A 26,114-nucleotide genomic window follows, 5' to 3' on the forward strand; every position below is an offset into this window, starting at 1 on the left:
ATTCCTCTGGGTCTTCCCAGTGCACCAGGCCCGAGCAGTTGTCTCATGCATCCCACCTGGGCTGGTGATCTGTTTCACCATAGATAGTATACATGCTGTTCTTTTGAAATATCCCACCCTCACATTGTCCCACAGAGTTCAAAAGTCTGTTCTGTATTTCTGTGTCTCTTTTTCTGTTTTGCATATAGGGTTATCGTTACCATCTTTCTAAATTCCATATATATGTGTTAGTATGCTGTAATGTTCTTTATCTTTCTGGCTTACTTCACTCTGTATAATGGGCTCCAGTTTCATCCATCTCATTAGGACTGGTTCAAATGAATTCTTTTTAACAGCTGAGTAATATTCCATGGTGTATATGTACCACAGCTTCCTTATCCATTCATCTGCTGATGGGCATCTAGGTTGCTTCCATGTCCTGGCTATTATAAACAGTGCTGCGATGAACATTGGGGTGCACGTGTCTCTTTCAGATCTGGTTTCCTCAGTGTGTATGCCCAGAAGTGGGATTGCTGGGTCATATGGCAGTTCTATTTCCAGTTTTTTAAGAAATCTCCACACTGTTTTCCATAGTGGCTGTACTAGTTTGCATTCCCACCAAGAGTGTAAGAGGGTTCCCTTTTCTCCACACCCTCTCCAGCATTTATTGCTTGTAGACTTTTGGATAGCAGCCATCCTGACTGGCGTGTAATGGTACCTCATTGTGGTTTTGATTTGCATTTCTCTAATAATGAGTGATGTTGAGCATCTTTTCATGTGTTTGTTAGCCATCTGTATGTCTTCTTTGGAGAAATGTCTGTTTAGTTCTTTGGCCCATTTTTTGATTGGGTCATTTATTTTTCTGGAATTGAGCTGCAGGAGTTGCTTGTATATTTTTGAGATTAATCCTTTGTCTGTTGCTTCATTTGCTATTATTTTCTCCCAATCTGAGGGCTGTCTTTTCACCTTACTTATAGTTTCCTTTGTAGTGCAAAAGCTTTTAAGTTTCATTAGGTCCCATTTGTTTAGTTTTGCTTTTATTTCCAATATTCTGGGAGGTGGGTCATAGAGGATCTTGCTGTGATTTATGTCGGAGAGTGTTTTGCCTATGTTCTCCTCTAGGAGTTTTATAGTTTCTGGTCTTACATTTAGATCTTTGATCCATTTTGAGTTTATTTTTGTGTATGGTGTTAGAAAGTGTTCTAGTTTCATTCTTTTACAAGTGGTTGACCAGTTTTCCCAGCACCACTTGTTAAAGAGGTTGTCTTTTTTCCATTGTATATCCTTGCCTCCTTTGTCAAAGATAAGGTGTCCATAGGTTCGTGGATTTATCTCTGGGCTTTCTATTCTGTTCCATTGATCTATATTTCTGTCTTTGTGCCAGTACCATACTGTCTTGATGACTGAGGCTTTGTAGTAGAGTCTGAAGTCAGGCAGGTTGATTCCTCCAGTTCCATTCTTCTTTCTCAAGATTACTTTGGCTATTCAAGGTTTTTTGTATTTCCATACAAATTGTGAAATTCTTTGGTCTAGTTCTGTGAAAAATACCATTGGTAGCTTGATAGGGATTGCATTGAATCTATAGATTGCTTTGGGTAGAATAGCCATTTTGACAATATTGATTCTTCCAATCCATGAGCATGGTATGTTTCTCCATCTGTTTGTGTCCTCTTTGATTTCTTTCATCAGTGTTTTATAGTTTTCTATGTATAGGTCTTTTGTTTCTTTAGGTAGATATACTCCTAAGTATTTTATTCTTTTTGTTGCAATGGTGAATGGTATTGTTTCCTTAAGTTCTCTTTCTGTTTTTTCATTGTTAGTATATAGGAATGGAAGGGATTTCTGTGTGTTAATTTTATACCCTGCAACTTTACTATATTCATTGATTAGCTCTAGTAATTTTCTGGTAGAGTCTTTAGGGTTTTCTATGTAGAGGATCATGTCATCTGCAAACAGTGAGAGTTTCACTTCTTCTTTTCCTATCTGGATTCCTTTTACTTCTTTTTCTGCTCTGATTGCTGTGGCCAAAACTTCCAACACTATGTTGGATAGTAGTGGTGAGAGTGGGCACCCTTGTCTTGTTCCTGATTTCAGGGGAAATGCTTTCAATTTTTCACCATTGAGGGTGATGCTTGCTGTGGGTTTGTCATATATAGCTTTTATTATGTTGAGGTATGTTCCTTCTATTCCTGCTTTTTGGAGAGTTTTAATCATAAATGAGTGTTGAATTTTGTCAAAGGCTTTCTCTGCATCTATTGAGATAATCATATGGTTTTTATCTTTCAATTTGTTAATGTGGTGTATTACATTGATTGATTTGTGGATACTAAAGAATCCTTGCATTCCTGGGATAAAGCCCACTTGGTCATGGTGTATGATTTTTTTAATATGTTGTTGGATTCTGTTTGCTAGAATTTTGTTAAGGATTTTTGCATCTATGTTCATCAGTGATATTGGCCTGTAGTTTTCCTTTTTTGTGGCATCTTTGTCTGATTTTGGAATTAGGGTGATGGTGGCCTCATAGAATGAGTTTGGAAGTTTACCTTCTTCTGCAATTTTCTGGAAGAGTTTGAGTAAGGTAGGTGTTAGCTCTTCTCTAAATTTTTGGTAGAATTCAGCTGTGAAGCCATCTGGTCCTGGGCTTTTGTTTGCTGGAAGATTTTTGATTACAGTTTCGATTTCCTTGCCTGTGATGGGTCTGTTAAGATCTTCTATTTCTTCCTGGTTCAGTTTTGGAAAGTTATACTTTTCTAAGAATTTGTCCATTTCATCCAAGTTGTCCATTTTATTGGCATAGAGCTGCTGGTAGTAGTCTCTTATGATCCTTTGTATTTCAGTGTTGTCTGTTGTGATCTCTCCATTTTCATTTCTAATTTTGTTAATTTGGTTCTTCTCTCTTTGTTTCTTAATGAGTCTTGCTAATGGTTTGTCAATTTTGTTTATTTTTTCAAAAAACCAGCTTTTAGCTTTGTTGATTTTTGCTATGGTCTCTTTAGTTTCTTTTGCATTTATTTCTTCCCTGATTTTTAAGATTTCTTTCCTTCTGCTAACCCTGGGGTTCTTCATTTCTTCCTTCTCTAATTGCTTTAGGTGTAGAGTTAGGTTATTTATTTGGCTTTTTTCTTGTTTCTTGATGTAAGCCTGTAATGCTATGAACCTTCCCCTTAGCACTGCTTTTACAGTGTCCCATAGGTTTTGGGTTGTTGTGTTTTCATTTTCATTCATTTCTATACATATTTTGATTTCTTTTTTGATTTCTTCTATGATTTGTTGGTTATTCAGAAGCGTGTTATTTAGCCTCCACATGTTTGAATTTTTAACAATTTTTTTCCTGTAATTGAGATCTAATCTTACTGCACTGTGGTCAGAAAAGATGACTGGAATGATTTCAATTTTTTTGAATTTTCCAAGACCAGATTTATGGCCCAGGATGTGATCTATTCTGGAAAAGGTTCCGTGTGCACTTGAGAAAAAGGTGAAGTTGATTGTTTTGGGGTGAAATGTCCTATAGATATCAATTAGGTCTAGCTGGTCCATTGTGTCATTAAGGTTTGTGTTTCCTTGTTAATTTTCTGTTTAGTTGATCTATCCATAGTTGTGAGTGGGGTATTAAAGTCTCCCACTATTATTGTGTTACTATTAATTTCCTCTTTCATACTCGTTAGCATTTGCTGTACATATTGCAGTGCTCCTATGTTGGGTGCATATATATTTATAATTGTTATATCTTCTTCTTGGATTGATCCTTTGATCATTATGTAGTGTCCTTCTTTGTCTCTTTTCACATCCTTTATTTGAAAGTCTATTTTATCTGATATGAGTATTGCGACTCCTGCTTTCTTTTGGTCTCCATTTGCATGAAATATTTTTTTCCAGCCCTTCACTTTTAGTCTGTATGTCTCTTGTTTTGAGGTGGGTCTCTTGTAGACAGCATATATAGGGGTCTTGTTTTTGTATCCATTCAGCCAATCTTTGTCTTTTGGTTGGGGCATTCAACCCATTTACATTTAGGGTAATTATTGATAGGTGTGGTCCCGTTGCCATTTACTTTGTTGTTTTGGGTTCACGTTTATACAACCTTTCTGCATTTCCTGTCTAGAGAAGATCCTTTAGCATTTGTTGAAGAGCTGGTTTGGTGGTGCTGAATTCTCTCAGCTTTTGTTTATCTGTAAAGCTTTTGAATTCTCCTTCATATCTGAATGAGATCCTTGCTGGATACAGTAATCTAGGTTGTAGGTTATTCTCTTTCATTACTTTCAGTACGTCCTGCCATTCCCTTCTGGCCTGGAGGGTTTCTATTGATAGATCAGCTGTTATCCTTATGGGGATCCCTTTGTGTGTTATTTGTTGTTTCTCCCTTGCTGCTTTTAATATTTGTTCTTTGTGTTTGATCTTTGTTAATTTGATTAATATGTGTCTTTGGGTGTTTCGCCTTGGGTTTATCCTGTTTGGGACTCTCTGGGCTTCTTGGACTTGGGTGGCTATTTCCTTCCCCATTTTAGGGAAGTTTTCAGCTATTATCTCCTCGAGTATTTTCTCATGGCCTTTCTTTTTGTCTTCTTCTTCTGGGACTCCTATGATTCGAATGTTGGGGCATTTCACATTGTCCCAGAGGTCCCTGAGGTTGTCCTCATTTCTTTTGATCCTTTTTTCTTTTTTCCTCTCTACTTCATTTATTTCCACCATTTTATCTTCTACCTCACTTATCCTATCTTCTGCCTCCGTTATTCTACTCTTGGTTCCCTCCAAAGTGTTTTTGATCTCATTCATTGCATTATTCATTTTTAATGGACTCTTTTTTATTTCTTCTAGGTCTTTATTAAACATTTCTTGCATCTTCTCAATCTTTGTCTCCAGGCTATTTATCTGTAACTCCATTTTGTTTTCAAGATTTTGGATCATTTTTATTATCATTATTCTAAATTCTTTTTCAGGTAGATTCCCTATCTCCTCCTCTTTTGTTTGACTTGGTGGGCATTTTTCATGTTCCTTTACCTGTTGGGTATTTCTCTGCCTTTTCATCTTGTTTAGCTTGCTGTGTCTGGAGTGGGCTTTCTGTATTCTGGAGGTCTGTGGTTCCTTTTTATTGTGGAGGTTTTACCCAGTGGGTGGGGTTAGACGATTGGCTTGTCAAGGTTTCCTGGTTAGGGAAGCTTACGTCGGTGTTCTGGTGCGTGGAACTTGATTTCTTCTCTTTGGAGAGCAATGGAATGCCCAGCAATGGGTTTTGAGATGGGTCTATGTGTTAGGTGTGACCTTGGGCAGCCTGTATGTTGACGTTCAGGGCTATGTTCCTGCATTGCTGGAGAATTTGCGTGGTATGTCTTGCTCTAAAACTTATTGGCTCTTGGGTGGTGGTTGGTTTCAGTGTAGGTATGGAGGCTTTTGGACAGTCACTTATTACTTAAAGTCCCATGTAGTCAGGAGTTTTCTGGTGTTCTTAGGTTATGGGCTTAAGTCTCCTGCCTCTGGATTTCAGTTTTATTCTTCCTGTAGTCTCAGGACTTCTCCAACTATGCAGCACTGATAAGAAAACTTCTAGGTTAATGGCTAAAAGATTCTCCCCCGTTAGGGACACCCAGAGAGGTTCACAGAGTTACATGAAGAAGAGGAGGGAGGAGGGAGATAGAGATGAGCAGGAGGAGAAAAAGGGGGACTCAAGAGGAGAGAGACAGATCTACGCAGCTGTCTGTTCCCAGAGTGTTCTCTGTAGCCCAGTCACCTACAAAGATTCACAGAATTGGATTGGGAAGAGAAGGGGAAAGGAGGAAATAGAGGTGTTCTGAGGTAGAAAACAGAGTGTCAAGATTGGGAGAGAATAATCTTCGGTTTAAAAATAGGGCTTCTCCTTTTTTTTTTTGTAAGGTTATAGTGTATTGAAAATGAAAATTAAGGAGTAGTAGAGGAGGAGTACTAGAGGACTTTAAAAGAAATAAGAGAAAAAGAAAAATAGAAAATAGAAAAGAAAAAGGAAAGAAAGAAAAAAGAAGAAAAAAGAAAAAAAAAAAGAAAGAAAAAAAAAATTTTTTTTCTCCCTAATTAAAAAAATCGTAAAAATCTATGGAAATGAAAGTTAAGGAGTAATGGGGGAGTAATAGGGGATTTTAAAGGAAAATAAAAGAGAAAAAATAAAAAAGAAAAAATAAAAAAAAGAAAAAAAAAGAGAGAAAAAAGTAAAATTATATCTAGGAGTTTCTCTGGAGCTGTTGCGGTCAGTGTGGGTTCGGCTCAGTTTCAGATAGCTCCTCGTTCCAGCTTACGCTTCTCGATATCTACAGGCCCCTCCGGTGTAGTCAGCGTTTCCTAGAGGGATTTTAATCTGTTGCACCAGTCCCTTCTGAAGCGGTTCCCTTTGTTTATTTGGCTTCTGTTTGCCGGTCTCTTCAGAGCCTCATTTCCGCCCTGACACAGGCGGGCGGAGGTGGACTCTTATTCAGGTAGCTAGTTCCGTCGCTCTGAGGGGAGGGGCTGACGCTGTGGGGATGGGCTGGCGCTGCAGGGAGGGGCTGGCGCTATGGGGACGGGCTGGCGCTGCCGGGAGGGGCCGACGCCGCTTTCTCCGTCTGCGCTGCTCAGGCTCCCGGCTGTCCTATATGGAGCGCGCCCCGCGCTGCGCGAGGCTCCAGCCCTCGGGTGTTACACAAAAGCGCGGAGCGAAAAGCTGCGCCTGCTCTCTGTGCCTTCCCCGGCAGAGCGGTCCAGGCAGCCAGGGGCTTGGTGGGCGCACTCTCCCCAGGTGCGGCGCGCCCACTCCCTTCCACGGACCCAGACTCAGTTTCCGCTGGCGCCAGTTGGGTGCCTGCGCCTTCTGCCCTCCGCGTCCCCAGGCCCAGTCCCCGCCCGCGCCGGTCGGGTGCCTGCGCCCTGTGTCTCGCCGCGACGTTCCCCTCCCCCCTGCCTCCTGCCTCCGGCGGGGCTGGGCCGGTCCGCAGCCTGCGAGCTCTTCTCTGGATTTTCTCAGTCTCTTTGTTCTGTGAACGGCCGGCAGTGAGTTCCGGCCGGTTAATTTACTCTCTCTCTTTTGGTCTCCCACAGTTCAAGTTGGGAACTCACAGAAGCTCCCTCTGATTGTCCTCAGGGCACTCAGGCCCGGACCCTACCCCAAGCAATGCCGCCTAAGACTCCCTTCCCGGGACGGATGTCCGTCCTTAGCTCTTTTCTCTCACTTTTTGTCTTTTATATTTTGTCCTACCTCCTTTCGAAGACAATGGGCTGCTTTTCTGGGCGCCTGATGACCTCAGCTAGCGATCAGAAGTTGTTTTGCAAAGTTTGCTCTGCGTTCAGTTATTCTTTTGATGAATTTGTAGGCGAGAAAGTGGTCTCCCCGTCCTACTCCTCCGCCATCTTGGCTCCTCCCTGGGAGTAGAATCTTTAATATAACAGTAAGCTTATAAATAATGCTGTGATGAATATAGGGGTACATGTATCTTTTTAAATTAGTTGTTTAAAAAGATATATGTAATACACAAAGGAAGAGAGCCTCTGCCTTCCTAGGAAGGTATTAGTGTTGCTTTATTCACATTTGTTTTCTATTAAAAAAATTAACCCTCTTTCACATTCATCTCACCATAATTTATAGCTGTAATCTGATTTTTAAAGTATCTTAAAAAACAAAGCAATTTTATTATTCAAATAAGTTATGGCCAGAATAATTGCCCAATATAAAACTATAGAATGAGTTTGATAGTACACCTCATCTGGAACTATAGAATATATAGTTCCTAAGATTTTCTTATTTTTTTAAAAAATTGCCATTATACAATGAGTCAATATTCCAGACTTTTCAGAACATGATAATTCTTAAATTACATTGATTGTCTGTGGGGCATCTTTCTATTTTCATTTATTTTTTATTTCATTTATTTATTCTAGTGTTCACAAGTGTTGACTTACCTGTGAAACTGAATTTACCTTTTATAACTTCAGTTTAAATTTACTTTTCCCCTTTCTCTTTAACAACTTCATTCTTTATTTGGGGAAATATATATAATACTGTATGCATGTCTATTTCTCTTTACATGTTTTCAAAACTGCCATTAAGACAAGTTACTGGTAAAATTTTCATATGCTTTTAAGGGACACATCTTACTAACTTCAAGAGGAAACACTTCAAATCCTTTCCAGGAGTATCAATTTAAATTGTTTTTGCACTGTCAATTCAATTAATTCAATAGTTTCAGATTTTGAGAGCCTGAGTCTGTATCTGCATAATTTCTACTTCCCTGTTAAAATTACCACACTATATAGATCACATTGGAGTGTCTATTACAGAAATATTTCTAGAGAAAATTGTAAAAACTCCTATCTCTAGTGCATTTATTCCAGAGAATGTCAACATAAAATTGTTGAGAAATAATAAAATATGAACACCTTAAGAGTTTTTTGATAGAGTTGGCCATGTATACATATACATTTCATACTCCACAATTATTCACAAATACTGTCTTTTATAATACAAAACTAGAGATAATGCATAACCACCTTTACATTTAGTACCCCAAGCTTTTCCAAACGGAAACCATGTGGATTATTTTGATTTCTCATGAATTTGAGTCTCATATCTGAGAAAAGATTGCATGGGGAATGTGTAATTTATAAATGTCAAGACCCTCTAATTAAAGTGTTTTAGCCTTGATTATAATCCTTACTCTACAAATAACAACTATAGAAACATGGATCAGCCCTTTAACTCTCCTGCCCTCAGTTTCCCTACATAGAACAGCAATCTCTGTGTATTGGGGAATGTGAAAACTTTCCAGGAGTCATGTGAATGTAGATGGTTTTAAGAAAAGCAGTGTCTCATCCTTTGCTTCCATACACATCTGTTCCTAAGGTTAACAAGCCCAAGAAGGTGTCTGCTTTCAAGGCACCATCCAAGTTCTCTTTCCATCTTCCCTCTCACATTGCTCTTTGATAGTTTTTTCTGAAGGTAAAAATCAGAGATTTCATCAATCACCAGTCTTGGTATGCTGCTTTGTTCTGAAGGTGGAAAACCTCTGGAGGCATCAAAGTTTCGACATGAACGCAAAGCAAAACCAGAGAGAGGCTTCCCATCTCCCATCCTTCCTCATTTTAAATACTGCCTTCAGAAACAACATAGCATTAGAAGCATTAGCCTGCGCTGGTATATTTTGAAATTAGGTATATGTAGTGTGGGAGAAAGCCAAGGGTTTGGGGAATGATGACATATTTAACAATCTTTTCCTTTGCCTAACTATTGTCAAACAATGCATCACGCCTACAGGTGGATCTTGGGAAAGTAAAGCACAGACGCTCAGGTGAAGGTACCAAGGACAGCAGCACCTTGCCTCATCCAAGCAAGACTCCACGACTCATTTATCCACCATCTATCAACTGATCAATCAATCTACATTTAGAGTTAGAATATTCAAGAATTTAGAAATAGCATAATAAAAACATCTGTCTGCCACGAAATGAGAAATGATTCCTCTATGCATTTTTAGCATTCTTATGATGAAAATGGCTTGGTGAAAAATTTCCCCCATGTATCACTTCATGTGGCATCATTTCAAAGATAAGAGGTGAAAAGTCTGTTTACCTATACTAGATTAACATTACATCTTTGCATAAAAGGAACATATATCAGAGTAAATGATTGATATTGTCCAGAACAGATATTTAGCCTTGAAAGAGAAGTATGTTAGTTTTCCCCAAATAATAATTGGACATTACAAATCCGTGTTTGTATTTTATCTTGTGATGAGTGTCTTGCTTTCTCTCACTCATTGTCCACTTTTTTTGCTCATGTATTCATCCCCATCTGGCAGTTATTTGGTTTATATTAAATTAATGGGACTGTATTATGGATTCCATGCCAAATAACACATTTAACAATTATCATCAATACATTGTCAATAAGCTTGTGCTTACTAGTGACCCAATCATATTCTTTTCTTTTTTAAAAATTGAACTATAGTTGATGTACAATATGTTAATTTTCACTGTACAGCAAAGTGATTCAGTTATTTATATATATGTATATATATAAATACATTTTAAAAATATTCATTTCCATTATGGTTTATCACAGGATATTGAATATAGTTCTCTGTGCTATGCAGTAAAACTTTGTTGTTTATCCATTCTGTATGTAATAGTTTGCATCTGCTAACCCCAAACTCCCAACCCACCCCTCCCCCCCACCGCTTGGCATTGACAAGTCTGTCTCCTATGTTTGTGAGTCTGTTTCTACTTCATAGATAGGTTCATTTATCTCATATTTTAGATTCCGCATATAAGTGATAACATTGGTATTTGTCTTTCTCTTTTTGACTTATTTCACTTACCTTCATCATCTCTAGTCCCATCCATGTTGCTGCAAACATCATTTTGTTCTCTATCATGGCTGAGTAATATTCCATTGTATATGTGTACCCCATCTTTTTTGTCCTTATTGTTGCTGATTTGTTTAAAATTAATCTTTTTGGAATATAGTTGGTTTACAATGTTGTGTTAGTTTCTTCTCTACAGCAAAGTGAATCAGTTATACTATATCCACATATATCTCCACTCTTTTTTAGATTCTATTTCCAAATAGGTTATTATAGAGTATTGAGTTCCTTGTGCTATACAGTAAATTCTTATTATCTATTTTGTATATAGCAGCGTGTATATGGCAATCCCAATCTCCCAATTTATCCCTCCCCTACTTTCTCCCTTGGTAACCATAGGTTTATTTTTTACATCTGTAACTCAACTTCTGCTTTGTAAATTGATTCATTTGTATCATTTTTTTAGAGTCCACATATAAGTGATATTATATGATATTTATCTTTGTCTGACTTACTTCACTCTGTATGACAATCTCTAGATCCATCCATGTTACTGCAAATGGCATTAGTTTGTTCTTTTTCATGGCTGAGTAATATTCCACTGCATACACGAACCACATCTTCTTTATCATTTTGTCTGTTGATGGACGTTTAGGTTGTTTCCATATCTTGGCTATTGAGAATAGTGCTTTGAGGAATGTAGGGGCACATGTATCTTTTTGAATAATGATTTTGTCTGGATATATGCCCAGAAGTGGGATTGCTGGATAATATGGTAATTCTACTTTTAGTTTTTTGATGAACTGTTTTCCATAGTGGCTGCAGCAACTTACATTGTCACCAGCAGTGAAGGATGGTTCCCTTTTCTTCATACCCTCTCCATCATGTGTTATTTGTAGGCATTTTAGTGATGGTCATTCTGACTAGTGTAAGGTGGTACTTTCTGGTTGTGATTTGCATTTCTCTAATAATTAGTGATGTTGAATGTCTTTTCATATGCCTATTGCCCATCTGTATGTCTTCTTTGGAGAAATGTCTATTTAGATCTTTTGCCCATTTTTTGATTGAGTTTTTTTTTTTGTTATCAAGTTATATACTTTTGAAAATTAAGCCCTTGTTGGTTGCATCATTGGCAAATATTTTCTTTCATTCTGTAGGTTATCATTTTGTTTATGGTTTTTTTTGTTTTGCAAAAGCTTATGTTTGATCAGGTCCCGTTTATTTATATTTTTATTTCTATTGCCTTGTGAAACTTACCTAAGAAAACTTTGGTACAATTTTTGTCAAAGAATATTTTATTTTGCCTATGATCTCTTTTGTTGCCTATGATTTCTCTCTTTTGGCTTATAATTTACCTAAGAAAACTTTGGTACAATTTATGTCAGAAAATATTTTATTTTGCCTATGATCTTTTTTACTGCCTATTATATCTTTTGGCTTATAACGTCTCCAGAGTATATTAACTGCACTCTTTAAAACAGTATCTTCTTCTGTATGGTGGTGGTTTAGTTGCTAAGTTGTGTCCAACTCTCACAATTCCATGGACTGCAGCCTACCAGGCTCTCTGTCCCTGGGGTATAGTTGAAGAATAAACACTCTCAAAATGCAACTGGGGACACAATATCTTGAACTTAAAAATTTTAACTTTAGCTAATTGATACACTGTTTTAACTCTACTGAATATATAAATTATAAATTTTACATGAAATAAAATCACTTAACTATTTTTTAATATTCTTAAATGCTCTCTTTTCTATCAATCTTTTACACTTTTTAAAAAGCAGTAAAAATATAATTATGAAAACCAATTAATGATAAAATATGTCTTCATAGTCAATGGGAAAAAAATCTCCTAAATTGAACAATATCCAGTCTTCTATACTATTTATGTAAGTAAGTTTGATCATCATCTAACATGATTCATCACCTACAGAATAAAAACTAGGAATATAATTTCTACTGAGCTCTGTTAAACTCTGAAGTGAAGTGAATGTTGCTCCATTGTGTCTCACTCTTTGAGACCCCATGGATAGTCCATGGAATTCTCCAGGCCAGAATACTGGAGTGGGTAGCCTTTCCCTTCTCCAGGGGATCTTCCAAACCCAGGGATCGAACCCAGGTCTCCTGCATTGCAGGCAGATTCTTTACCAGCTGGGCCACAAGGGAAGCCCAAGGATACTGGAGTGGGTAGCCTATCCATTCTCTAGCGGATCTTCCCAACACAGTAGTTGAACTGGGGTCTCCTGCATTGCAGGCACATTCTTTACCAACTGAACTATCAGGGATGGAAAGGGAGATAATTAGGAATATACTGTTCACTTGGTTCCACTGGATAGCGTATTTATATAAACAAACTGCATGTACTCCTTGTACATATGGTGTGGACCTCCATATTATCATTTTACAAAACCTCCTAAGTAAAATAAATAAACTAATTTTAAAAAATTGAAAATAAAACAAAAAAAGAATAAACACACACACACATACTAAAGAAAGCCTCCTAAGTTTCTATTTTCTACATTAAAATGATGTAAGCAAAAATACTTTAACAATTAAATAAAAACAGTAAGTGCATTTAGAAGTCACATAATAATTTTCAAGTTAAGTGTCCATTCCCCATAACCTATGAACCAGGCTTTACTACTCAATTATCACATGATGCTAACTTTTCCTTTCATGTCAAATTGCTCACTCTGACTGCTTGGACATCAGCATAAGTTTTGATTTTTGATCTGTGGGGCTGTCAACTGGTACAGCTTTAGCCTTGCCATTTGTAATTCCTTTATTGTGTCTTTTCAGATCGGACTTGATTTATGCTGTTAAAATGATGCCTACAGACATCCAAACACAGAGGAAAATGTTCCCTATTTTAGGACCATATTCTGATGTAAACTCTAGCAGTAGGTAATATTTATTGATGAACACATTAATTAAAAAATCCTACATATTACATTGGGATACACTTCTAAAAGTTTACTTTTTATATTAAATAACTATTTATAAAATTGTCAACATATTTGTTATTTTGATTAGCAGTACAGGAGACATAAGAAATGTGGGTTCCATCCCTGGGTTGGGAAGATCCTCTGGAGGAGGGCATGGCAAGCCCTCTCCAGTATTCTTACCTGGAGAAATCCCATGGATAGAGGAGCCTGGCAGGCTATAGTCCATAAGGTTGCAAAAAATTGGACACATCTGAAGCAACTAAGCACATGTACATGATGACTATGATACTCCATATTGTTTTACTTTTTAAAATTTTAACTGATAATATATTTTATATGATATTGAGCAACACTAACTGCAAATGTAATCAACTGATTGTAGATGGCAATGACCAATACTTGACACAACTCACATTTGAGCAGGTTTTATGCCAGATCTTAGCAGACCAAATTGGTTTCATTTCGGGAAGCATTTCATTTACATTTTGTCTTGGAAAAGTCTTGGGTTTAAAATTATCCCTCTTGTTTTTTTTTAGTAGACTGTATACCAAGTTCATGTATTTTGAGCTTAAGTTATGCATTAAAAATTAAGTTGTTAGACTGTGAAATTTAAAGTCCTTTTTAGGCTTAATGTCTTACAATTCAAGAAATATAAACTTTAATTTTAAATAAAGTGAGAATGAAGAAAGCTTTATTTTGAATGAAAATACAAAGCCCTAGAATGATTATTCACTCTAACAGATTTAATTCTATGAACATTTATTTCTTGTGCAACAAAAAATATGCTGCAAGACAGCAGGTACCAGATGTATGAGTAAAATATTATAAAATATTTAAACACCATTAGATTTTAATTTATACCCATTCTTTTAAATCTTTCACGAATTAGGGGTTAATTTTTATTCTTTATCAATGTAGCCAGCCATATGTTCATTTTCTTTCATTTTATTGAATTATTACTGACTGACTATAATTCTACCATTCACATCCTTTCAAAGAATACAAGATCTTAATCATGACTGTTAAGCTCTCATTAATTTTCACTTCAGTTTGTAAGTCACAGTACCATCTGCGTGATCATGTCTTTCAGGTATGTGTGACTTATATTGGATTTCATTCTCCTCCTTCAACAAACTACAAAGCAAAACGGCACAGCAGTACCCCTGCAAACATGTATGCTTCCGTAGTCATTCTGCAGTTCTCAATCTAGTCAATGTCAGAGTATTTAATATGACCCATTTTTCATAGAGAATAGTAGTCCCATTTACAGTGCTGAGATTGATAGCATACCGTGCTATCAATCCCAAAAGCTCTGATGCAGGCCATGGACCTCTACCAAAAGATTCCTTTCTGGGCTATCAATCTCACTGCTCCCCACTGTCTCTGAGCCCTAAATCAGACTGCTTGATATCTCTCCAGTTGTGTATTCCTGCATCAGCAGTCTGCCTAAGCACAGTCATTACTCACTAGCCCTGTTAACTGCACTTGCTACAAACAGCGAACCACTTCCTTCATCCTAAGGCCAAGTGTGAAATCCCTGCTGCATTACATCACTTATGAATTCTGCAACAAAAAGAAACCGTCTTGTCTCCTAGATTTTGAATACTTGGAAATGTAATGGGATTGTTATTTTATTATTTATTTTGGGAACGGGACTTTTGAACATGACAGGTAGTCAAATGCTGAAGCAAGGATACTTTGAAAATCAAAGTTTAAAAAGACATCTATAGATACTCACTTTCTTTTTCTATCTAGAAGTAGAAATATTTTGGCCTAGAACTGCTAAGATTTTATTCAGTAAAATTTATAAGGCCAATTTCATCATTCTTTTTACATGTGTCTACTCTATGGCCTGGTGGGCCACAGTCCATAGGGTTGCACAGAGTCGGACACAACTGAAGCAATTTAGCATGAACACATGCATAAATACAGTGAGTGATAGTTGCTCAGTCATGCCTGACTCTTTGCAACCCCGTGGACTGTACCCTGACAGGCTCCTCTGTCCATGGGAAGAATCTGGAGGCAGGAATTCTCCAGGCAAGAATACTGGAGAGAGTTGCCACGCCCTCTTCTTGGGGATCTTCTCGACCCAGGGATCAAACCCAAGTCTCCTGCTTGGCAGGTGGATTCTTTACTACTGCACCACCTGGGAAGCCCCTGAAAACTAGGTACTTAACCCATAACAAGAATCATAATTCTCCCTACTTATGATGTATTTGCCTATACGCAGCTCTTCTAGAAAAATTTCATTACATGCATGTGTGCTGTATGTACTCAACTAGAGTTAGGAATCTTGTTTCTGCTTTAGATATGTCACCAAAATGGTTATATACTTGACAATTCATAACCTTTGGGCTTTAGTTTTCTATTCAAAGAAAAAAAGAATGAGCAGGCCCCATGCTATTGTCATAATTTTAAATGTGTTCTTGTTGTGAAATGCTCTTTGCTTCTCCTCATTCCCTAGCCACATATTTATGGCTAATTCTATTATTTTAAGCTCTATATCAGGTATTGTTCCTAAAAGAAGTTTCCCTACTCTCAACCCAGAAAGGATTATATAATACTTCCTGGGGTTCACAAAGAAGCCTCATGGCTCCATCATGGTACTTAAAACATTGTTTAGTTTTATATGCATGTATTTATATATCCCTCCTACTCCACTACGATATACACTCCTGGATAGACAAGTCAATGCCTAATTCATCTTTGAGATGCTTGTAAACAATTAAGCACTAAATAAATATATGTGAGAGGCAGCAAGAATACACAGAAGAACTATACAAAAAAGATCTTAATGACCAAGATGACCAAGATAACCAAGATGGTGTGATTACTCACCTAGAGCCACATATCCTGGAATAAGAAGTCAAGTGGGCCTTAGGAAGCATCACTACGAACAAAGCTAGTGGAGATGATGTAATTCCAGTTGAGCTATTTCAAATCCTAAAAGATGATGTTGTGAAAGTGCTGCACTCAATATGCCAGCAAATTTGCAAAACTCACCAGCGGCCACAGGACTGAAAAGGTCAGTTTTCATTCCAATCCCAAAGAAAGGCAATGCCAAAGAATGTTCAAACTACCGCACAATTGTACTCATCTCACACTCCAGCAAAGTAATGCTCAAAATTCTCCAAGCCAGGCTTCAACAGTATGTGAACCAAGAACTTCCAGATATCCAAGCTGGATTTAGAAAAGGCAGAGGAATCAGAGATCAAATTGCCAACATCTGTTGGATCATAGAAAAAGCAAGAGAGTTCCAGAAAAACATCTGTTTCTGCTTTATTGATTACGCCAAAGCCTTTGACTGTATAGATTACAACAAACTATGGACAATTCTTAAAGCGATGGGAATACCAAACCACCTGACCTGCCTCTTGAGAAATCTGTATGCAGGTTAAGAAGCAGCAGTTAGACCTGGACGTGGAACAACAGACTGGTTCCAAATCAGGAAAGGAGTACGTCAAGGCTGTATATTGTCACCCTGCTTATTTCACTTATATGCAGAGTACATCATGAGAAATGCTGGGCTGGATGAAGCACAAGGTGGAATAAAGATTGCCAGGAGAAATATCAGCAACCTAAGAAATGCAGATGATACCACCCTTATGGAAGAAAGTGAAGAGGAACTGAAAAGCCTCTTGATGAAAGTGAAAGTGGAAAGTGAAAAAGCTGACTTAAAACTCAACATTCAAAAAACGAAGATCATGGCATCCGGTCCCATCATTTTATGGCAAATAGATGGGGAAGCAATGGAAACAGTGAGCTATTTTATTTTCTTGGGCTCCAAAATCACTGCAGATGGTGACTGCAGCCTGAAATTAAAAGATGCTCCTTGGAAGAAAAGCTATAACCAACATAGACAGCACATTAGAAAGCAGAGACATGAGTTTATCAACAAAGGTCCATCTAGTCAAAGCTATGCTTTTTCCAGTACTCATGTATGGATGTGAGAGTTGGACTATAAAGAAAGCTGAACACTGAAGAATTGATGCTTTTGAACTGTGGTGTTAGAGAAGACTCTTGAGGGTCCCTTGGACTGCAAGGAGATCCAACCAGTCAATCCTAAAAGAGATCAGTCCTGAATATTCATTGGAAGGACTGATGCTGATGCTGAAACTCCAATACTTTAGCCACCTGATGCGAAGAACTGACTCATTGGAAAAGACCCTGATGCTGGGAAAGATTGAAGGCAGGAGGAGATGGGGACTACAGAGGATGAGATGGTTGTATGGACTTGAATTTGAGCAAGCTCCGAGAGTTGGTGATGGACAGGGAAGTCTGCCATGCTGCAGTCCATGGGGTCACAAAGGATCAGACATGACTGAGCAACTGAACTGATGGATGAATGGATGGATAAATAAATGGAAGGAAAAATATATGAATAAATGAGTGAATTCCTGCATTCCTTCTAGCACAAAATTTATATTACTCCAAATAATAAATGAGGGACAGAGACATTTGTAAAAAGAAATCACTCACCTAGAGGATTCTCCAGTTAGTGAAACTAATCTAATACAGATATCTTTTTTCAAGCTTAGGGAACCTTTAATACATATATCCTTCTCTGAACTTCCCAGGTGGGATGAGTGATAAAGAACCTGCCTGCCAATGCAAGAGACTCAGGAGATGTGGATTCGATCCCTGATTCAGAAAGATCCCCTGGAGGAGGGCATGACAACCCATTCCAGTATTCATCCATGGAGAATCCCATGGACAGAGGAGCCTGGTGGACTGTAGTCCATGGGGTCTCATAGAGTCAGACACGACTGAAGCAACTTACACACCACTCCCCATGCATTTGGATCCCTCTTTCTCAAAACTTTCTGCTCTAGCTCATCCTAATTCTTCCCTAGGCAGGTCTGTATTTAAAGAGTTATTTATTTCTCCTCATATGATGAGGATAAAGGAAGAATAAATGGTATTCTCTTTTTCCTATGTACAGTTAGCGAATGCCGTTTTTAAAAGAATTTCCCTTATCACAGTTTTTATTGACATTCTAATAATTCATCCTGTATTTTTTTGTACATGTTTATGAGTCTCATTTATTTATTCATATATGCCAGTTAACCACTAGGTCAGGTACAGTGCTGTGTTTCACTTTATGCTCTTACTGGATTCTGTTTCTTAAAAACAGGGTTTGCCTTTAATACTACAATGTGTCAGCCCCCAAAGCCAGTACAGGATCTTGCATATTGCAGACTCAGTAAACATTAATAAGATTAATTAATTATTTGTCCCTGAGCATCCATGTCTCCTTTCTTCCAGGTATTAGTTTGATCCTACAGTGTTGAATAGAGGGCTAGACTGTCAGTGTTACCAGGACTTCTATAGATTCAAGGCATGATTACCTGGGTCAGTGGGGCGTGCTGTATGTGAGAGAGAGAGAAAGTGTGTGTGTGTGTGTGTGTGTGTGTGTGTGTGTGTGTGTACCAAAGAACTAAGTGTATGGATGAGTATGCAAAACCACTACTTATGTTTAAAGGATATTAAATGAATCAATAGGCTGTCCATGTCCCTTCTATCTTTTATTGACTTAAACTCAAAGAGTTGCTCAATTATTAATTAAATACATATGGTGAATTAGGAAAACTTAGTCTTAAAGTTGTAGTGTCCTGGGTAAGTGTTAACCCACTGTCCTGGGCTAGAGTAGAGGGGTTCAGAAATTGGTTCTATTTACCACTTATTCTCAAATTCAGATGGAAGGGACTTTCTCCCACCAAACTAAGGAAAGATCCTCGGTCTTAGCTCTGCTTTTCTTGTGCTCCTTGTTCTTATGGGAACATTTATTTAAGTGTGTATCTGGGTTGTTGGAGGGCTTCCCTGGTGGTTCTGATGGTAAAGAATTTGCCTGAAATGCAGGAGACCAGGTTCAGTTCCTGGGTCGGGAATACTCCCCTGGAGAAGGGAATGGCTATCCCCTCCAGTGTTCTTGCCTGGAGAATCCCATGGACAGAGGAGACAGGTGGGCTACAATCCATGGGGTCTCAAAGAGTCAGACATGCCTAAGCAACTAACACTTGCACTTTCACTGGGTGTTGGTCATCTATAAGAAGTCAGATGGAATCCTGGGAGACTTAATTCCTGATTGTCCCAAGTGATACTCACCATTTGTATTGAGTAGTTCCCTGGAAGCTAACAAGGATAACCCTGCTCTGAACCGCTGTGGAAAGGACAGCTAGTGGCCCTGCATGGAAACCAAGATGGCTGTGTCCAGGGACTCAGCTTCCGTTGTCAGGAACAATACCGCTCACACTGTCTGTTTATTGAGCTGTCCCTCACTCTGGTTCTCAGGGTCCTCATGTATAGACCCCCTCTTAAGGGAACAGTCAAACCACCCACTTATGTCTATTTTCTTACACATTTTCTTGGACATTTTTGATTCGCCAGATGAAATCCCTTCATCTCTCCCTCCGCATGTTCCTCAGTCCTCAAGCTCTCCTTCACCTTTAAAGCTCAACACAGAGACCCTGGGCATAATGCCTTTAACTGGCACATTCTTTTGGAAACAAAAGTGAAAAATATGCTATATTCTGTTTTTTCTTTCTCCTTTGAGCCAATTGTGGGAGAGAGGGAAAGCTACTTTGAGTTAATATCTCAAAAACAGAACCTTGCCACATAACATTGGGAATGTACATTTTCCCCATGGTCCACATTACTCTTTAGTAATTCAATCCTTTTCCTTGTATAAATTTCCTTATGCATGGAAATGTACAGTCCCTTCCAAGAAGCTCAAAGCCCTCTTCCCCAAATATTTATATGATCAGAAAGAAGTACTCACAGTCCCACTGAAAGTCATAAAATGCTAGCAGAACAGAAATGAAATTCATTACAGGTGTTCATGATATAATCCCACTGCTCACCTGATATGCTCCTTCTCTTATACCATCATCAAGAGTAAGAAAGAGGGGCTGACACCTGGGAGAGCAGCATTCAAAACCCACGTAGCCAGCCACCCAAAGGGACGTAATCAATTCCATGTGTGTGCTTGTGCTGACAGAGACTGCTTTTTGATATACAGGGAAGTGATTCATTGAGCTATAGCTTCTAAAGCACAAGGGGAAAACAAACAAAGCAACTTTGGAATGTGCACGCATATATATATATATATATATGTGTGTGTATATATATATATTCCTATTTTGAGGAAAAGAGGGAGAACTTTTTGAGACAAAGGTAGATTTGCAAGAAATTAGTCTGAATCATGGAAAAATATTTTCCTGGATAATGCTGGGAAAAAGCACAAAAGCACTTGCTCAGATGGTTGCTTTTTTCTTTTTTCCTGTTTCTTTTTCAGAAATCTCTTTCTCTTTTCTGATTTCATTTTGTTCTTTTCTCTATTATATTCTTATCCTTTTCTCCTTTAGTTTCCACATTCTCCTCTCCCCATTTTTCCTCTGTTCTACCTTCTGCTGCCAACCCTTAGCCTAAACACACTTCGCTGGGATTCAATTCCAGTGACCACTTGTCAACTCAGTATTCCCTCTGTCTTATCCATACCCTTGATAACTCATATCTACCCATCCACACCCTCTAATCTTTTGTTTATTTTTCTAATTAATCAAATTATTTTTGGTTGCACTGGGTCTTTGTTGCTTTGCATGGGCTTTCTCTAGTTGCGGTGAGTGGGAGCTACTCTTTGTTGCAGTGCATGGGCTTCTCATTGCCCTGGCTTCTCTTGTGGAGCGTAGGCTCTGGGCATGCAGGCTTCTGTGGTTGCCGCAAGTGGACTTCAGTAGTTGGGGCACACAGGCTTAATGCTCTGCAGCATGTGGAATCTTCCTGGACCAGGGATGGAACCCATGTCCTCTGCATTGACAGGTGGATTCTTATTTACTGAGCACTCTCTAACCTTTTAAATCATTGTCCTGGAATTAATGGTTAATTCTTTGAAATCATTGGAAAACTCTTAGATGCTAAAGAATGCATCTATATCTGAAATGTTTTAATCTGTTGTGTGACTACATCAAAAAATTTTAAAATACATTTTAGTGCACATTTTTATAAGAACAGGAGGGTATACAGGACATGTTCACTGGCACCCACCTGGAAACGGCATATTTTATTAATAGTAGGCCTCTGTGAATCTCTGCAGATGTTAATCAGATCCACTTGTCTGTCCCACAGCCAATCAGGTGGCCAATGGCTGAGGCAGCACTCATTATTTGATTTGCATATCAAACATGCGCACAGACAGGCTGGGAACAGAGTGTCCTTCCACCCATCTGGACGCATCTCACAAGCTTCTCAGCCACTCACAATCACCAAACAAGAAAGAATGTGCTCCTGGTGTGTGTCTGCTCCAGCAGCTACTGGGGGGCCGACAGACTATGGTCATTACCCCTAGAAGCTTACAGTTGACTTGTTAAGACTAAAATACTCCCTGTAAAAGAAGGAAATAAATATAAACCTCACAGTGACCTTAGCTGAAGTGTGTGTTGGGAGATGAATGCTACCAGCAGAGCCTGTGTCCAGACAAAGGAGGGATTTCCTGGAATCCAGACGTTTGTCTCTCCTGTAGACAAGGAAAATTTGGAGTTTCCTAAGAAATGTATTCTGACACTAGTATATGTAAAACAGATAACTAATAAGGACCTACTGTATAGCCCAGGGAACTCTACTCAATAATCTGTAGTAGCCTATATTAGAAGAATCTAAAAAGGAGTGAAAATATATATGTATAACTGATTCACTTTGCTGTACAGTAGAAACCAGCACAAATACTCCAATAAAAATTTTTTTAAATGTAGTTTGAAATGGCAGATGAATAGATTTTATATTTTTCTTACATTTATATTGCTTGTTACAGAATTTCATATGATTCTCACAATTCCAGGGTTATGAAGGGGAACTATTAATTGTCCACATTCCACCAATAAAAAGCAATTGATTTATTTGCCTAGTATAAGGTTTTACTTGGTAGATAGCCAAATCAAAATCCAGAATATCTGACCCCAAATTCAGTGTTTATCCACAATGACAGGCTGTCAGGTGAGTGACTTCACTGGGAAAGCGAGGCTATGTGCGTGTATATGCCATGAGCATAAGAGTGTGTACAGCGAAATTTGGTTAAATTCTTTAAAACATTAATAATAACAGAATGCAAGTTAATATACAGGAATTACTTAAAAACATTTGAGGTACTTCTTCATTTACTAAATATAAAAGCACAATAATACTGTGTAAGCTTCATCTTTGCAAGCTAAGTTTGGACTTACTTGCCAGGAAATGAAAAAATCTATAAATATTTATATACATATAAGATGAAGATCTTAATAATCAAAAGTTCTACCTATATTAAAATACTTCTGAAAGCAGAGATTGTTGACTGTTAGCATCAATTTTCTGTAAATGCTTTGGCTGATTTTCAAAATTTCAACTCATGATACATTTTCAAAAAATGCCTTGCCATAATAAACATCATACAACTGTCATGTACATAGTGAAGATTCTTCGTTTCATTTTCTTCTTTGAAGAAATACATCCTTTATTTTTGTGACCTTTCTCTACTTTCATTTATATGTATTAACAGCTTTTAAAGTCAGGCTTTGTTTATTTTATAGCCCATAAACCTAAGCATGGTTTTATTTTATGTAATTTACTCATCTCCACTTTTATTGTTGTTGCATATGTTAATGTTTTAGCTTCAGAAATAAAATATCATGTAGGTAAGCAATTAATGTCCTTCTGTAATTTTTCTTTAATACAGAGAATAATTAAGCAATTTTCATTGGGTAAGGAATATAGATGAAGAGACATGATATTTTTCTTTTGGATGTGTAGAAGATATAATGTGATTAATAGCACCATAAACATAATGTAATTTAGTCTGAAGTATTGGAAAGAATATGAGCTCTTAAACAATGACCCAAATGAACTGTATTTTAGAGGTTTGTATCCTCACTTCCACCTGTGGTAAAGATTCAATTGTAAGCCTCACATAGCTTCTTTATAGTCACAGCTGACAGTTAAAGTAGAATCAATTTATTTTGCAGGAATAATGATTTATATCAGAATAAAAAAATGATAGCATTTCAGATAGTTGAACACGTGTTTTAACTAAGTCCAATCTATGTGGTTCAAGCATTAAAGAGACTTTGCTATATTAAAAAAAAACAAAAACAACTTTGGATCTGGATTTGTTTTTTGTTTTAATCTTACAGAAGTAGAGATAAAATTGAACTTGTGTTTTTTAATCTGTTCTATATACAGCCAAATATGAGGCTATGTACTTTGGAGCTTATATAATTTTTTTTCCTTGTACTTCTAAGCAAACAAGTATGCTAAGCCTTCTTATAAATCTACTGAAGATTTAAGAGCATGCTTTCAGAATTAGCACTTCTCTCTTTCTTTGGAGGGAAATTTCTGACTTATAGTAATTTGGCACAGAGAAGGTAATGAAGTTCTAGAACTGTTTTATGTATCTAGTTAATATATCCCTTTTACCAGTGGTAGAGGTGTGTGCAAGGAAATATATGTTTGGGACCTGGATATGATGTGTTGTGCTGGAAAGAGCAACGTGAAACTAGTAGTCAGGAGAACTAAGTCTAGCCCTGGTGCTCTTATTAACGCTAGAATCTTAATTCTTAGGGTGTAAATTCTTCATCTAAAAAGTGATCCTTTTTTCTGTACTGTCTAACTCAAAGAAAGGTTTTGGAGATAAAATTAGTTCATAAATGTGAAGTTTTTCAAAAGATTTTAGAATGTGTTACAGATATAATCAGTCATGTCCGACTCTGTGCAACCCCATCCCGGGGATTCTCCAGGCAAGAACACTGGAGTGGGTTACCATTTCCTTCTCCAATGCATAAAAGTGAAAAGTAAAAGTGAAGTCGCTCAGTCATGTCCAACTCTGAATTGGACAGATATGATATATATACTTTATAAATTTGAATCAGATGGCTGAAATAACTAATCTACTGTTAATTATTAAATACTCATGGCTGAAATAACTGATATACTATTAATTATTAAATAGTTACTGAGTGGCTTGATAGGGTTATTCAAACAGGTGTGAGATATAATCATTTCTCTCCAAGAAATTACACTGTAGTTGGAGAGGCCAGGCACAGATACATGAAGTTCAACAGGAACATAAGAGTTAACAAGTTTAAATATGGAAAAATTACATGCCATCCTAAAACAGCTCAAGGTTGAGTATCAGATAGAAGAATATATATGCTGAGTTCATAAAAGGGATGTGTCTTGGATACTGGAGTGGTCTTTGGTGGGTGGGTGAAGTCACTGGAGTTTTGCCATGGAGGAAGATAGAGCTGAAATGAGTTAAAAGGCAGAGAAACCAGCATGAGAGATAAGAAAGCAAAGTATGAGATCTATTTTGTTAATGATCAGCCTGTTTGCCTAGAGGGGGCATTTGTGGATAGGACATTTATGGGTTAGTCACTATGTGTCTCCCACACCCTTTCCCCTCATGTCTAACTATGAGAGCAATCCTGAAATGTGAGTCCTAATGGAATCCTCTCATGCCCACTGGATCATTGCTCTTTATCTGTCCCACTTCTCAGCCTTTGTCCTAGAATAAGGAACTATATTCACTATCTTATAATAACCTATAATGGAAAAGAATCTGAGAAGTATATATTAATATATACATATATATTAATATGTAAAATAAATAGCTTTGCTGTATACCTGAAGCATTGTAATCAACTATAATTCAGTTTTAAAAAATACAGAAGAGTTTTTTACATCTGCCATAGACTAAATATCTAATAAAGGTTAAACTAAGTCAATATATAGGGTAATTTCTACAAAATTGCTATTCTCTGTTCTACCTGAAGCCAATTTAAGTCTCTTCTCCATGAAGAAGAAAACTAACAAAAAAAAAAAAAAGAAAACTAGCAAAAAAGAAGATATAATCTCACAATAATAAGTCCCCAAGCTACAATTTAGCACCAGTTTAGCAATACCATTAGATAGCACATCCAGCTCATTAAAAGCAGCAAGCTAACCTGTCTATAAATTGCTTCACCATAATCAAATATTGGCAAAATAACCAGATAGGAAATATAGTGCCTGTCTGAAATATTAGCAATTAATTATAAAATAGCCAATTTTTCTAAAATGTCATGCATTTTACCATATACTAATGTTCATTAAGCTGACCTGAAAAAATTCTTTTTGACCTTTTAACTTGTTTTTTCTTTTTTTTCAAATACATTCAAAAGTCAGCTATCTCTATAAATGTGACTTCAATCCATACAGAAACTGACTTCTTCAGGTATGCAGACAAATTTGTATTAATAGCAGAACAACCTTTCAGATATCAGCTAGAGTTCTAGATGGCTATTCCCTTCTACAGTCCCATACAAGGGAGGGTCTTTCTGCAGACAGCCCAGAATCTGATGTAGGAATTCCTTCTACAGTGTCTCTGATTTGGCAAGATAGTCCTTCTCTCAGGACACGACCTGTTGCCTTCTGAGCATACATTGCATTGCGCTAGAAATCTCTTTTTTAATTGGGTTGAAACCTAGGTTAATATAATTTTTGCCCCTCCCTTCCCAGTTTTGCCTTTCAGTCAGACAAAACTACTGCCTCTTCTACCCCAAAGCATCATGAACATTTGAAGACTGCCCCATAGTCCTCAAATGTTCCTCTTGCCTCAAGTTCTTCAGCCACTTCCCAGGAGGACATGGTTTCTAGCTCCTTTCAGCCTTGAATTATGAATAACTATAGCAATATGCTTATGGGTTAAAATTTAAAATTGTATATTTTTATGTCATTAAAGGGAAAACCAAGCTTATGGAATCATTTTGGCTGTATCCAAATTGAACTGATGATTTGAATATTTGAGGGGGAGTCTCCTCTTTTGAAGTAAAAGGGACATCCATTTACTTGAAAGAAGATTCTTAAAGTGTACTAATAGTTAACAGGCTCTTAT

This window comes from Cervus elaphus, chromosome 33 (genome assembly GCF_910594005.1).
Source record: "Cervus elaphus chromosome 33, mCerEla1.1, whole genome shotgun sequence".
Classification (NCBI taxonomy): Eukaryota; Metazoa; Chordata; class Mammalia; order Artiodactyla; family Cervidae; genus Cervus; species Cervus elaphus.